This window comes from Bactrocera dorsalis, chromosome 1 (genome assembly GCF_023373825.1).
Source record: "Bactrocera dorsalis isolate Fly_Bdor chromosome 1, ASM2337382v1, whole genome shotgun sequence".
Classification (NCBI taxonomy): Eukaryota; Metazoa; Arthropoda; class Insecta; order Diptera; family Tephritidae; genus Bactrocera; species Bactrocera dorsalis.
In genome coordinates, this window is record NC_064303.1 from 19,063,504 (window position 1) to 19,071,532 (window position 8,029).

Below are 8,029 nucleotides of genomic sequence, written 5' to 3' on the forward strand. Positions count from 1 at the left end.
CTAAACTAACGCATACATTTACTATTAGTACACATGTGCACATGAAGCGGTTGTGAAGTATAGCACATAAATGATATTCAACGAAAGATGTCAACTGCCTGCTAGTTGTGCTATCAAACCTACACAACAAATACACATCACGTACATATGTATGGATGTGTGTACCTAACACGTTATTTTTGTTTGCTGAACATAGCCAACGCATAGCGAAGTGCCCGAAACAACCACTGTTCAACACTCACAGCTGGCACACTGTACTGAGTAAACGATAGCATAAGAGATAAAAGCAGGGAAAGTTAATACATAATATGTATTGTAAGCAATATTGATGATTGACTGAAAGTTTGTAGCATTTTAGGAAAACAAAATTTTAGTAAAATTTTATTATACAGTGGCTCACACTCGACACATCGTACTGCATTTCCTATGGATATAAAAGCCAAATAGTAGTGCGTTTTTGTTTATTCTCAATTTTATGTATATTAATCTATGGTCTCCTGGTCTCCTGTGTATTAAAAAAAAAACATACATATGTATATGAGAAATTTCAATAAAATCCACCAACAACAACAAAAAAGCAATACGTTTTATGCTTAGTTTTTTTCGTGCTTACACTCAAAGACGGAGAGCCAAACTTAACTGTAAAATTATCGGAATGTGCAACCAAAATTAGAAGTTTTGGTTTTCATATTATCAGTTTCGATTGAAAGTGCATAAAGCAAGCATTAGGCGTAAAAAAAAGTATAGTCTAGGGACGTCAAATAATTATTAATAATCGCGTCAAAGGTCTTTCAATTCGACAAATTGCCTATATTGACATAAAAACAAATCAGCAGTCTTCGATATTGATAAAAAAAAGCCGGAATTACTAATATAAAGAAGGAACAGTCAAATAGGACTGAAAACCCTCCAAAAATCTGCTGTTGAACTTCACAAAGAACTAAAACAAGCAGAAGTCAGTTCCGAAACCATCCGTCGTTTATTCAAAGCCAACAATCTTAGTTATCGACTTGTCAAGCGAAAGCGAAATAATTGAAAGCAAAGTAAAATATTGAGAAAGATCCTTCATATTGGTTCAGACAGTGCATCTGTTACCATATGGAGTTGCAAGTTTGCAGATGCTACGAAATATAGTGACATTTTAAAACAAAATTTACCAACCAGCACTCAAAACTTGGCAATTAGTGATACTTTTTCATTTTATCAGGATAATGGATCCATATCATAAATCTTGGATAGCACGAAACTGATTGCTATATACATACATACATAGAAAGTATCTAAATATCCAAAAGTTATTGAAACTCCACCTCAGTCGCCTGAGAATGTTATTGAACATTTATGGTCAAATTTTAAAATGAGAGTGGCCCAGTGACATCCGCAAAACGTTCGAAGACCTGGGACGCCATCGGACTCCAGAAACAAACACGGTTAGGATCATAACACTTAATCTGTAGAGTTCTCTTTCTGTACTACGGCAAGTGGGATAACAAACATTTTAAAAGATGATGGGTTACACGAATTAATAAATAGTGCAGCGGAACATAGACCATCACGAATGGATGATGCAACTAACTAAGTATTCGTGCCAAGAGCTACGGCTCGATATAACAAGAGTTCGCGGAAATAATTACATATTTACCCACTGCGTCCGCCCAAAATAAAAAGTCAATAGGGCAAGGCAGAAGCTACAGTTGAAACAACCAAAACCTGTAAAAGATTTGGAAATCCGTGCCATTTGCAGAAAATGGACGGTAAAAAATTTTTAGTGCCGTTAAAAAAAAATCAGAAATCAATGTATAGTTTTGTTGGCAACTGTAGAAAACGTTCGCTTACTTGGAAATAGTAGCGTATGGATAATGGATGACTAATTTAAAATTGTTCCATCCTTCATAAGGTAATTATTTGCGATTCATGGCCGCATATTGTACATACTTATGTATGTATGTATGTAGGTAGAATCATATGCAATGGAATTACACCTCTTGTTTATTGCCTAATGACAGAGAAAAGTGAAAAATGCTATGACGATTTTTTGTATGAATTGTTGAATTTCGCAAGTGATAACAACTTTTCCTTAAATCCAAATATTAATTTTATGTGATTTTGAAAGAGCCAACGCCAAATCTTCTTAAAACTTTTCACAAACGTAAAAAAGGCTGTTTTCTTTATTTTGGCCAACGGTTGAGCGAATATCGTATAACATAAAACTTTAATCGCGTTTTTCTCGAAACTACTATTTTCAACACTTCTGACATGATTTCTCAAGTTCTAATGAACCGATTAACTTGAAATTTGGTGTGGACCTTCTTTATACATATATCTCTCTATGGTTGGAACTAGGATTATTAAAAAATTTTGATTTTTACTATTTTTTAAAAATTTTGATCTTTGCCAAAAAACGGGAAAAAAAATCAAACAGTCGCCATTTACTGAAATTTTTTTTTTATTTATCCTAGTTCAGACGATAGCGGCATTTGTACTGATTAAATTTTTTTAAATTTTTTTTTTCGGATCACCCAAAGTGTTGGAATTGTGTCAGGAAGGGCGCCCCCTTATTTTCAACCCCCGCCACGCCACTACGCCGCAATTAATCAAATTATCACACATTTTTTTTTTTATTTTTTTTGCATTCTTAAAATATCAATAAATATCTGATAAAAAATTGGATAGTAAAAATGTTCTTAGTTTTTTTTCATTGGTCTTTAAAAAAGCCGTTAAATAGCATTTCTAGACTAGAATACCCCCTTAAAATTACGCAACGGAAGGCTCTCGCTTCTGTACCTGCTGTTGAAATTCCAGCTTAGTATGAAGCATTGAAAAGTGATAATGAGGACTTTATAAAAATTGCTAACTTTTTTTTAAATCTTACATATTTCAGAAGCCTTTAAAGTTCCAGTAAATGGTCCTAATTATTGGTCAGTATTTGAAAACGTGTTATATAACTTTCCAAGAACGCAAAATACGGTTGAGTCGCGGCTTCGTGTTTAGTTGGGCAATACCATGGAAATATGTATGTACATACATATGTATGTATATTCAATCTAGCGGTATGCGAATCCAGTTCGATTCGAGTCGAATCGAATCTAAGGATTCGATTCGATATTCGAGTCAAATATCGAATATTTCGAATAGTTCGAACTATTCGAATTATTCGAACTATTCGAATTATTCGAACTATTCGAATTATTCGAACTATCGAATTATTCGAACTATTCGAATAATGCGAATATACGGGTCGAATCTCGGATCTCCTTCAGTATTGAGCTTAAAAAAATTCCAAGCAGGACTCCGATGTGTTGAAGACACAACCTCATTATTTCTTCCCACACCAATTTCAGGTTCCACTTCCATAATCACACTTTCCTCTTCAGAATTATTGGAAGACATTTATTTAATTAAAAAAAATAACCAACGTTTGATTTTTTGAAAATTTTAAACGAAAATGACAAATGTACGTCAGATGCATGAGAGAGATTCAGATACTAATTAAAAAATCATGCAAATAGTCAAATATTAAAATTATTCATCGAATAGTTCGAATAATTCGAATAGTTCGAGTAATTCGAATAGTTCGAATAATTCGAATAATGCGAATATTCGGGTCGAATCTCGAATCGAATAATTCGGTTCGATTCGCGTCGAATAATTCGAAATTTCGAATATTCGCATGCCCCTAATTCAATCTAATATCAAATGTGATTAAAGAACAAGTTTTGGTAGAAACCAAAATTGAAAAGGTATTTACTGATGAAAAACAAACAAAACGGCGACGCATGAAAAAAAGAAAGAGTTATATTAAGGCAGTATTAATAGAAAAGGAAAATACATATGTATATATGTATGTTCCTGAGGAATATTTAGTCAATATATTATATGTACATATGTATCTATGTATGTAGCTAAGCATTCTACTTTAACAAGAAATTTGTTGTAAATAACTTTTGATCAAAACTGGTAAATAAATGAATTAAATCAATAATTTAATTGTTTTTGTTAAGAACCTTTTAACCTTTATGAGGTCCACGGCTATACAACTTGATTTTGCAAATATTTAATCGTGTCTGTATTTTGAGCTGACCAACTACATATCGCGTATAAATTTTTTTTTGTGAACGTAAGTACTTCATGCAGAAGCGTACACCGCAGTGCAAATTGCAATCCATTTCATTGGTACATATGTATGTAAGTATGTTGAAAATAAATGCAGATACCCTCAAATGGCAGAATTACCTAAAAAGTATTTACATATATGTACATATATGTACATACATACATACATATGGCATTTTAGCTCCCTCTGTTACTTGCGAGACAATTTTTTCCAAAACGGGGCAAATTGTAAGTGATCGGTTGGTCAAGAGTCTTGACTCAAGACTAAGCGGAAAGAATACTGAATTTTTTTTTTTTTAATACAAATGGAAAATATTTATAAACATATTATTTAAATTTATTTTTTTTTTATTTAATGTTATTATTTTTAACACTATTTAATTTTAGCTTTTATGTACTTACATACATATACTTAGGTAATACAATATTTTGTATTTACTGATTTTCTAAAAATGAATTTACTATTTTAATTCTGTTCATAATAAATACATACATATTTACATTGTACAAAAATAATGCTCTACTTTATTGGCCTCTGTCTGTTGAGGGAGTGCCACAAAATCCCCACAAAAAAAATCTCCAAATACATAATCCCCAAAATCAAAATCCCCTAACACGAAATCCCCACCTTTTTTTTTGAGGCAGTGTCACAAAATTCCCAAACACAAAATCCCCATTTTTTATTTTTATTAAATATAATCAGAGATCATACATATAAAAAATAGTAAAACCGCTCTTTAGTCGAGTTTTAATTCGTAGTTACATATATGTATATGTATGTACCCATATGACAATATATAGATATAGACGAGAACGCATGACGGATTTAGAGGAAAAAAATAATTATATCATCAATTTAGCGACTAAAAAGCTAAAAAAATAGTATTTAAAAAAGCGACCCAGACCTGGATTTGAACCCAGAACCCTTACATGACAGCCGCAGACTCTAACCACTGAGCTATTGTTGTATGCGACAAAGGTTGGCAAAATTAACAATATATGCAAGGGACAAGAAAACTTTGGTTTTCAGCAGCATTGTTATCGAGTAGAAAACAAAAGAATATAGAAAATCAGAGCATAATATAACATTGTCATGACTTAAAATACAAATACATAGTACCGTTACCTTTTCTACAATTATTTTACCATATGCATTTTTTCACATTATTTATCACATTACGTGTAATTAATTATGATTAAAATTGTATAGTTATATTTTGATTAAATATCGTGTTAAATAATATTTAAATTTAAAGAAAATGGAAGTCGTCGTTACTGTGTCAAACAAAGGAAGTAATAAAATATTTTTGAATGGTTTTGATTACCATTTTCATTCCAAAAATGAAAAGAAGAAAGAGTTCCGCTGGTCGTGTGCGCAAAGAAAATCCCTAATGTGTAAAAGTGTTGTTGTGACAAAAGAAAATAGTGGCGATCATGTAATACAACGCGCTCCTACTGCCCATAATCATGATCCAAAGGCCCATCAAGTATCTGTGGCACAGGTGAACAACAAAGTAAAGGATTTGAGTACATCATCTTCACTGGCGCCTTCCCAAATTATTAGGGAAGCAGTTGTAGACTGCCAACCAGACCGCCGGGTGTACTTACCATCGAAACGAGCCCAAAAAATTAAAATAGGCCGACTTCGAAAGGGTACATAGTATGTACATATACCAACGAACCAGGAATTGTACAGGAAATTAATATACCGGAGCATTTGAAATACCTGGAGGGAGAATTATTTGTGTTGAGTGATTGGGATTTCGAAGGTGAAAAGAACATTATTATGGGCACAACGAGTTCCCTAAAGGAATTGCAGAGTCACACTGCTGGGTGATGGATGGGATGTTTTTTGTTGTACCGAAAGTTTTTCGCCAACTGTTCACCATACAAGAGCTAATTGATGGTCAATTTGTGCCTCTAGTTTTTTGCCTGATGAGCAAAAAATCCAATTTTCATCAACTATAATTGTGTCTCTTTGCTGTTATTTTCAACCTACAAATAAAAAGATTGAATATTTTGTATTTAATTTTTTCAATTTATTGTCTTTTTTTGCTCTACATAACTTGAAAAATACAATTCGAATTCACATTCAAAGACGCAGGCGAATAATAAGTCAAACCTGATACAGCAACCACTACCCAAGCGTAGCCTTTAGTTAAAATTTCACAACAACCTAAGGTATGTTTTACTCAACTTTCAAAGACTACAAAAAACTCTTAAATTACTTTATATGTATTCAAAAATGTCGGGACGGCGCGAACGCCATTCCCGGCTACCAAAAATTACACGCACGAGTTATTCGCATTAGGAATAATCGCGAAGGTCAACTCAGCCGAAGTGCAATGGCCAAGCCTCGCTCCGGAGGAACCGCCTTCATGATCACGGTAACCTCTACGCCAGGTAAGTATGCTTTACTCCGCACACAAGCAGTCTCTTGAACTACAACTTGTTAAAAGTGGATGAGAATTACACAGCAGCAAGCTATTAATAGAATAGTCGAACGAAAATTGTAGTGGTTGATTTGAAATATCTTGCATTGCTTGCTGTGCTAAACGATGTTGAACGTATGCGCTTGTTGATTTTGCTGGTATGTATGTATGAATGTTAAAGAATACTGGTGTACTCGTTCCAATGGTCGGCATGAGAGAAAGTGCGACTAATTCGGGCAGCACGAAACTAAATACACCCAGTGGGAACTCTGTTACTTTGAATTTTGTGAATATATTGTATTTCATTCTTTGTTCCAATACGAGTATGTACTTTTGTGCTTGCTGATTGATTTTGTACTATATTGTATGATATATAATTATATACAGTGGCGGACAAAAGTCTACATACACCCCCTGTTTTCTTCGATGTGAGAGTACAAAAACTTTTTAGAAAAATGTGTTGATACAGTTTTATTCTAATCTTCTTTCTAATAACAACAATCTTAAAAAATCCGTTAATTAATATAAAACAACAAATTTATGGAAGAAAAACTCAAAAATTGCTTTGACAAAAGTCTACATACAGTTCAAATCTCATACTTTGTACATTGTAATATTAACAGTAATTTTAATATGTTTATTGTTTCATATTTATTGAATTTAGATGTGGTTTAAACATTTCAATAGCTATAATGGCTCCGCGAAATGAAATACCAATTGATGTAAGAAATTTGGTGATAAAAGAAAGAAAAGAAAAAAATCATAGGGTGAAATTTCTAAAATTTTAAACTTGAGTCGAGAAATAGTACAGACAATTCTAAAAAACTTTAAAAGTTATGGTTCCAACGTAAATAAACCGCGCAGTGGACGCCCAAATAAACAATCTCGTAGAGACGTCAGCCTGATTCTCAACGAAGTAGACCAAAATCCAAAAGTAAATGCTCCAAATTTAGCCGAACGCATAGTAAGTAATTCACAAATGAGTATCCAATCAAGAACAATAAAAAAAAACTCTAAACGATAACGGATTCCACAGTAGAACACCACGGAAGAAACCTTTTATTTCTGAAAAAAACGGAAACTTCGTTTAAAGTTCGCCAAAAAACACAAAGAAAAGGAAACGGATTTTTGGAAAAAAGTTTCATTTACAGATGATTCTAAATTCACTCTTTTTGGTAGTGATGAAAGGGCTACAATTGAAGGAAAACTAACGCCACGCTTGAACCGAAGAACGTAGTATCAATTGTGAAGCTCGGTGGTGGCAGCGTAATGGTTTGGGGAGCTGTTGCGGCCTCTGGAGTTAGAAAGTTGGACTTTATTGAAGATGAAATGAACGGATATAAGTATAAGTCACTGTTGGAACATAATTTGAAGGCTTTGGTGGATAATTTAGGGCTCGGTTCCGGTTGGATATTTCAACAAGATAACGATCCGATGCATGCGGCGCAAATTGTTAAGGACTGGTTGCTTTATTATACTCCAAG

General features: G+C 33.3%; 1 non-coding gene across 1 annotated transcript; it reads right to left on the bottom strand.

Annotated features, from left to right (window-relative positions):
• Positions 1-6,360: 6,360 nt before the first annotated feature.
• Positions 6,361-6,524, bottom strand: LOC125776035 (U1 spliceosomal RNA). The gene has a single exon (XR_007421460.1). It is a non-coding gene; the product is annotated as a U1 spliceosomal RNA (small nuclear RNA).
• Between the last annotated feature and the right edge of the window lie 1,505 nt (positions 6,525-8,029).